Raw genomic sequence first — 8,847 nt, forward strand, 5'->3', positions numbered from 1 at the left:
AGATGCAGGGCTTCCATGGTAAGAGATACTAGGACACGAGACATGGGCTTGGATGCACAAGGGAAATGTCCTTTTCCCATCGCTTAATCTAAGTGACCAGGCAGCAGAACAGACTGGAATCCATTGAGCCTGCCAACCATCTAGACAAGGAGCTAGATCTGACGGTGAATATGACTGGGCTTTTCTTAGAAAGAGATTCTTCCCAGCCTGCTCAATGCAAGGGAGCAGGAAAGATCTGACTGCACCTGTGTGCAAGAGAATAGATCCAAGATGTGAAGTCAGATTTCTGACCATACAGCACAACACAATGCACACTAGTGCAAAATCAGAGAAGATCACGAAGTGTCTGGGTGCAGGTGATAAACTGTTGTGCTAATCTGTGTGCACGCATCACAAATGGGGCAAGAAGCCAGGTTTGCAACAGGATGAGGGCGTGAGGCTGATCAGGAGGAAAGGAGGTAAACGCTGAGAGAGGAGCATGATCAGATGGCAAATTTATAGCCAGAGTCACCTTCAAATTAGTTTTGCCTTCAGCCTGAACTTTTAGGGTTTTCTTTAGGCTTAAAGACACATTAAGACTTCAGCCTATGTTTAGTATAAATCAGCTGCTCCCTGATTCTGTTCATTTACTGGGGAAAGCAAGAGAGGGTATGTAACAATATTTATGTAACTAATAAACTAAACCTTTGGTCTTTCCAAGGGTGTGTTGGTAAATGTTTAACAACTGGCTCTCCAGAAAAGAGAGAGAGAAAAAAAGAAACATGCTCCGATTTGTAAATGTAAATTTAGTATTACATGCTGTAAGTACTCTCATCCTGGTTGATTTCAAGCCACCAGATCACAGGATCACATTGCTGAATGTGTAACAGAAGAGAAATGCACCAGCAGCTCTCTCAAACCTGTACAGCCTGCTCCAGCACACCGCCCTGACTTTCCCATTCCACATTCTTGACAGAATTAGTTATTCTTAAAGGCCCAGCTCAATGTCTCTCTTCTCCTCCAAGGACTTGAAAGTAATAGGCAGCTTCTTTCTATTGGGGAGGCTGGGGGAACAAGGGCTCCCAAAGACAGGGGATGCTCACATTCTTGAACTCTCAGGGCGTCAGCATTTTGCATGAAGTCAACAGCCTTAACTGTGTTCGAGTCCCGAAATCGACTTCACGTTCACTAGCACTGTATTCCCCTGGGAGTAACAGAAAAACCCACCGACGGTGGCTCAATGAAGTAGAAATTACTTTTCTTCCCCTAACAAAAAGTCTGGGAGGGGCAAACCAGGGCCTCAGGGAGCCAGGCTCCTTCTGTCTTTCCACTCAACTATCCATCCTTCTCCGTGTCACTGTGGAGTCACAAGATAGTGGCTGTAGCTCAGCATCGTCCTACATTTCAGGGAAGGCAAAGGGGAAGGTGAAGGGCAAAGGATGCACACCAGCTGAATCTGCCCCCTGATAAAGAGCAAACTGGGAAGCCCCATCCAAGGACTTCAGCTCACATCCTGAGGGCTAGAGTCATGTTGTGTGACCACCCCTCCCTTCAAGAGAGGTTGAGAAATGGAGATTTCAGCTAAGCCCATTCTAACCCCAGGCAACCAGAAGTGTTTGTCACAAATGTAAATCACGACAGAAACAAAGAAATACACAGTCAGAGCCGAAGGACACCGTTTCTAAGATGCCAGGTTCCTGACCAAGGTGACGGAATCCAGTCCCACTGACCATCTGCAAGGTCTAATTTAGTCCCAGCTCCCGCCCATGCTAAAGAACACCCGAGGCTTCTGCCTCTCCAAACTTCCCTCCGAGAAACTATGATTCCCTCTCCTCAGTTAAGAGTGTAATGGGAGACCCTAGATAAGAGGTAGCAGGGAGCCCCGAGGTGCCCTCAGGGGCAGTGACTCCCCCCATCTGCTGCTCCTGGAGAGGTCCTTCTCAGGGACAGTTAATTCTCACCTTGCCACCACATCTGTTCACACAGGCTGGGCCTTTTTCCTTGGCTGGACTGTGCTAGGCCAGCGTCGCAAACCAACCCCAAGAATCCATGGCAAGCTTCAAAGTTTCTCCAGAGTAGTGGCTGCCAAAACTTTGGATCACATACTTCATTATTAAAAAATGATTAGGCGTATAGATTTCTAACAGATATACAGTTACTATTTATATAATATATGCACGTAATACTAACATAAAGCATAGACAAAAATAGAAATCTTGAAAAGATAAGATAAAAAATAGAAATTGCAACATCTTCTCCCACATCCAGTGGTTCCTCTGACATGCCGCCGAGCACCGAGAACGGCTCTGAGGCTGTGTCAGTGGAAGAAGTCAGCATGTGTGATGCTTCCAGCCAGCCCTTGGTGAGAGCGTCAGCAGGCACCCAGGGGTTCAGGGTGAGCCCGGATTCCCCTCTCGGGGGCCGCATGTAGGATAGCATTCTCTCCCCTCCCCCACCCCGCATTGCCTTCTGTCCAAGGAATTTGCCAAGGACCCACATTCTTCTCCATTAGTGCCTAGTCTCCAGCAATAGGGAACATATGCTAATCAAGTCCCAGAGTCATCCCTTAATTTCTCCAGGGAAGTATGTAAACCAAACTAATTTGCAGTATTAAGGGAACAGAAAAAACACATTGCCCGCCTTGATACAGGGCTCATACTGTCTCACAATGTCTCCAGCAGCTCTGCTTCGCTGTAGCATCTCAGCACTCTTAGATCTCCAACCCATGCCAGAGGGTCACCAGGTCATGGAGAATGTTCAGGAAAATCAGGATATCCTGTACATGCTAGATCCTCACCCCTCAGCAATTCTCAACCTAACTTCTCTTAGTTGTTAGACTTAAAAGTTTTCTAGTTAGACTTAGAATGTGTCTAAATTCTCTAGTTTTTAAGGAGAGGGAGGGGGAAGAGGGATGGGAACCAAGCCAATGTGAAAAGAAAAGGCAGATGAGAAAAGAGAATTTTCCAAAAAGGTCAAACAAGACTGAGGACGCCAATGCCCACAGGCATAAAAACCAGGAGAAGCAGAATTAAGTCTGCAGAGATCAAGAACACATGGAGTGAGGACAAGGAACCTAGAGCAAAAGGTAAAGCCACGGGAAGGGGGATGGGGGCTAGGAAATGAGTTCTTAAAAAAATAGGAAAGCGCCAGATAAACAACCAGCTTGAGTTGCAGAGGCTTTGGAGATTGGAGTTTCTGGGAGGAGGATAAAGAAACAGCAGCCAAAAGGGAGGGCACACTGGCATGTCCCATGACCATGAACCAGAAGGTTTCAAAAGACCCACACCAGTGAGAGCTGAGGTCAGTGGTGTCAGGGTCTCTCTTTGTGCTGTGATTGGCTGCCCTGGGACTGTTGGGTTGACGCGCTTCGGGACCTCACACTGTCCTTGAACAGTCCTGTGGCACCCTGAACTCCGGGTAACGGAGGGCACGAAAAGCTACCCCACCCCAAGCCAAACAGCCAGGCCATCCTAACCAAAGACTTTCCTTTTCACAAGCCTCCGTTTTTGCCGTCGAGGGGGGGCAGCGCCACCCAGTGGCTGACTGTTGGTGGTGTAGACACTTCACCACAATTTCTTCCCACCGCCCCCGGTCGCGCCCACGTCCTGCGAGAGCTACCACCACCTCGGAACTGAGCGCCTTCTCATGAGTCACCACCGCCTAGGGCAGATGAACAGACCTTACTGGAGGCGGGGCGGGAGTCAGGCATCTGGTGGGGCCGCCTGGTCCTAGCAGCAAGGCTAGGCCCTAAACCATTGGCTTTTTAGCTAGATCTGCTCAATAGCGACAGCTAGTGGTCACCCTTAAAAGCAAGGTGCTGTGAGCCTCCCAGGGAAAGAACTGTAAAGGTGAAATGGGGAAATCAAGGCAGATTCTTGGCTGCCACTGGAGGCTAGCATATATCCAAAGCCATCCTTGAGGAAAATGGTACAAAGAAAACCCAATTTTTTTTAAGTGATGTCCAAGGACCTTGGCTACCTCCATACCATATCTCAGGCCACCAGTCCTGCTTTTGATTCTCCAAGGATGAGGAACTGCTGGTCCTCTGAAGGCACCCTTCTGTTCCCATTGGGCCTTTGCCCATGCTATCTCCTCTGCCCTGAATGCTCTTCACTCTCCCTATTGTCTGCTTAACTCCTACCTTTAACTCCTTTAAGACTCAGCTCCACCCAATTGCACTACTGGGTATTTACCCCAAAGATACAAATGTAGGGATCCAAAGGGGTACGTGCACCCCGATGTTTTTAGCAGCAATGTCCACAATAGCCAAACCGTGGAAAGAGCCAAGATGTCCATCGACAGATGAATGGATAAAGAAGATGTGGTATATAGATACAATGGAATATTATGCAGCCATCAAAAGGAATGAGATCTTGCCATTTGCAACGACATGGATGGAACTGGAGGGTGTTATGCTGAGCGAAATAAGTCAATCAGAGAAAGACATGTATCATATGACCTCACTGATATGAGGAATTCTTAATCTCAGGAAACAAACTGAGGGTTGCTGGAGTGGTGGGGGGTGGGAGGGATGGGGTGGCTGGGTGATAGACATTGGGGAGGGTATGTGCTATGGGGAGGGCTGTGAATTGTGCAAGACCGTTGAATCACAGATCTGTACCTCTGAAACAAATGATGCAATATATGTTAAGAAAAAATAAAAGAAGATAGCAGGAGGGGAAGAATGAAGGCAGGGAAATCAGAGGGGGAGACCAAACATGAGAGACGATGGACTCTGAGAAACAAACTGAGGGTTCTAGAGGGGAGGGGGGTGGGGGGATGAGTTAGCCTGGTGATGGGTATTAAAGAGGGCACGTTCTGCATGGAGCACTGGGTGTTATGCACAAACAATGAATCACGGAACACTACATCCAAAACTAATGATGTAATGTATGGTGATTAACTTAACAATAAAACATTTTAAAAAAAGACTCAGCTCCACCATGACCTCCTCTGGGACAAGTGTCTTCCCTTCCACCAAGGCCTATCCTCAATGCTGGGATGGGTGCTCTCCCACCCCTACCCCATGCCTCCATAATTTTCTGTATCTGTCAATCACTTTAGTTCACTAGGCTTTAAATTTACCTTTAAAATTGTCTTATGTAATTACCTGAAGGTATTTATTTTTTTTTACTCAGTGTTGTATCCCTAATACTGAACACAGACCTTAGTATCTATAAGGTATTTGATTAATGTTTGAGAAATAAAGGACTCCTAGACCCTGATACTGGAAAAGGCTTAATCTGGGGACAAAACAACTTCATTTCAAGGAAAAGGTGTAGATGGATCTAAAAGTCATTTCATCAGATTCCAGCCCATTATTCCTTTCCCCACACCACCCTGTTTTTGCCTGTCTACAAACAGCCCGCAGCTCTGCAGCAGGTGGGAGAGCCCCTCACCTCCCAGTAGTTCCCTGGACCTTGCTATCTCCAGCAGTGCCCTAAGCCCTAGCTCTGTTCCTTCCTGCCCACTTCCTGCAAAACGTACTCATCAGAACTAGACTGCTTCTTCATGAAGCTGCTCCAGCATACCCACGCCTGGATTTTATCCTCAAGGAAATAGTTCAAAAGAAGAAAAACACAGAATTGGCTGCTTGAAGATGCTCATTTGCAGTATTATTTGTAAATGTATAAAACTCAGAAATGACAAAAATCTCCATATAAATAAAAATAAATCCCTCCCTATAATCTCCATATGAATCAAATAATCAATTACATTATGCAGAAACTAAGAAGAGTCTCACCACATTGGGACGATTTGTTTTTTCACTTCACTTTATCAGCAAACATAGGAGACTTACTATGTTCAGGCACTATTCTGTTGCATGAATATGAACTCATTTATATCCCCAAGACAGCCCTATGAGTTAGGTGCTATTGTGTGTTCCCATTATTTATTTCAGAACACACTTGCTTCGGTCTGACATAAAATAAAAGTTAAATGGCCTATACGACACTTATTTGAAGGAACACCATGTCAAATGTTTTTCTCCCATATACAGTTGTGTGATACCTATTTGTAAAAGAGCATGGTCACTTGACTTGAGTTGGGTGAGTTTAAAAACTTACATATTTTAACTTTTGCCATAAACATTCCATGGGCGGAGAAGTCACTTATGTTTATTAATTTTTCAAAGTGCTGATTTTAAATGTTTTTTGGCCTCTGGATATACTTATGAAATGGTATCGGATAAAACACACTGTTGCACCAAAACTACTTCATTTTCATGCAACAGTAGGTCCAATCAAGGGTCTGTTTGGTTATAACCACTAATAAGTCACAAGGGCAGATGCTCCAAATTGCAGATATTACTATGACAGTAGTACAGCTAGAATTTATTGAGCACGTCACGAGTGTTATGCCACGAATCCTAAAGTAATCACGTCAAGTAGGTGTGATCATCATTGCCGCCTTGCAGAGGAGGAACCAGAGATGCAAAGATGTTAAGTAACTTACTAAACTGAAACAGGAAGTGAATGGTAAAACCAGGCTTCCAATCCAGGCAGCCCTCCTTCTGAGTGCTCCTGCTGATCTACCGCCCCAGGCTGCAGCTCAGGCAGTATGCTTCAGAGCAGGTGACAGATGTGATACACAAAGTAATTCTGGTATAAGGTTGAAAGTTATCACAGCTCTGAATTAATGATTGCAATTAGAGAAAATTATGATAACTCAGACTCATTTTTCTTATGGCTATTAAATTGTATTTACCAGGGGTTAATAATTATCCTGAGCAATGTCAGCTAGACATGGCTACTATTCGATAATAAGAAAATTATTAAACAGATTGTGGTACATTAACATTATGAAAAGTCATGACAACACTAAAAGGTAAAAATATGAGAAAAAGTAAAAATCTGAAAAAAAATTATGGAAGTAAGTGGAAAAACAAACACATAATTGTAGGTTCACTACACTTGAAATATGTAAAAAGAAAAAAAAGGTGTGCATATAGACAAAAACTAGAAGGGAATGTGAAAAATATGAAACTAATTTGTGTTTATGGAGTAGGATTAAAGTGTTTACTTTTCTACTTTAAAACTTATTTAAAAAATTAACATAAAAAAGGGGCACCTGGGTGGCTCAGTAGGTTAAGCATCGGACTCTTGATCTCAGCTCAGGTCTTGATCTCAAGGTTGTGAGTTCAAGCCCCACACTGGGCTCCACACTGGGTGTGGAACCTACTTTAAAAAATAAATAAATACAAATAAAAAATACAAGTTATTGTAATGGTATCATATTACAATTTTTACAAAGCTGAAAAAAGAAAATCTGAATGCTTTCTGACCCATCTCTCCATCAATCTGTTTTATTAGTCTTCAGAGTGTGCTCCTAAAATGCTCTCTGCACAGCAGGCTGACAGCAATCTGTCAGTGCTTTGGTGAGATCAGTTTTGGTTCAATTTTACTGCATCAATTTAAATATTCTCTGTTATGAACAATAGATTGTTCTGAGTATAAAACAGATCAGAGGGGCGCCTGGGTGGCTCAGTCGTTAAGTGTCTGCCTTCGGCTCAGGTCATGATCCTAGGGTCCTGGGATGGAGCCCCGCATCGGGCTCCCTGTTTGGCGGGAAGCCTTCTTCTCCCTCTCCCACTCCCCCTGCTTGTGTTCCCTCTCTCACTGTATCTCTCTCTGTCAAATAAATAAAATCTTTAAAAAAAAAAAAAACAGATCAGAAAGGAAGGGTGCCTGGCTGGCTCAGTCGGGAGAGCATGCGACTCTTGATCTCAGGGTCATGAGTTTGAGCCCCATGTTGGGTGTAGAGTTTACTTAAAAATTTTTAAAAATTAAAAAAGGTAAGAAAGGTAAGTATAGAAATGGCTCTGGAGGATATTTCAGTTTGGAATATGAGGCCATCTGTGAAATAAGTGAGATAGTTTAACCAAGGCTGTGGCAAGAAATGACAGTTTAAACCAGGAAGGAAAATTGCCAGTTTCAGAAAGAAGATAAGACTATTAAATAAGCTAATTTTACTAGGGAGCAAATATCTCCAGAAATAGAGTGTTAGTGAATACAGTTAGTGTTGTTTCGGCTCTCAGAATTCTTGGTTGAAAGCAAAGGTAATCATCTTACCATTCACATGATCATCAGTGTGGTATCCCATCGAGTGCATCCTAAAAAGGATTTTGATCTTCATACACATTTCTTTCTGATTTTTAATGAAGTCCAAATAGTTGGTCCATAGGAATTCCTATTACAATCTTTCTACTCTGGTGCCCTGAACCACCAGAACCCTCTCATGCATCCATGCCAATAAAAATTTCTTATGCCGCCATAACCTCTCTATCCTCTACTCATTCTCATCTCCATATGTCAGGCTCCGGGATCTTGAGCTCTTGTCGCTCATCCTGGGGGAACATTGTTTGCCTTCAGCTCTAGTGCTTAAGAATCCATCCTCTATGCTTTTCCCTGCCCCACTCCTTGTTCTTTTCCTCCTCAGAGAATGGGGGAAGTAGTAGGCACTGGAGAAGATTGTGACATACTCCCCACATGTTAATAAGTGTTATCACAGCTATTTAAAAGTCTCATTATACCCTTCACGTGTGTCAAGCCTTAGAATTCATAGAAGCCATATTAAGTGGACCACTCAGACAAGGTTTATTGCACCCGCTTACAAAGCTAGTTAACTTGTCCTAATATAGTTCCCTCTCCATCTTCTTATTCTGAACTGCTTGTGAATTTCCTGACAATATCATTTGCAATAGTTTCTTTTTAATGCACAGAAATCAGTTCTTTCTAGTTTTCCCCCAAATTTCCTAGTCAATTGGAATTTTTTTTTAAAGATTTTATTTATTTATTTGACAGAGAGAGACACAGTGAGAGAGGGAACACAAGCAGGGGGAGTGGGAGAGGGAGAAGCGAAGCAGGC

Source organism: Eumetopias jubatus, unplaced genomic scaffold (assembly GCF_037043125.1).
Source record: "Eumetopias jubatus isolate StellerSeaLion01/CBP00866 unplaced genomic scaffold, mEumJub1_p1.0 scaffold_12, whole genome shotgun sequence".
NCBI classification, from domain to species: Eukaryota; Metazoa; Chordata; class Mammalia; order Carnivora; family Otariidae; genus Eumetopias; species Eumetopias jubatus.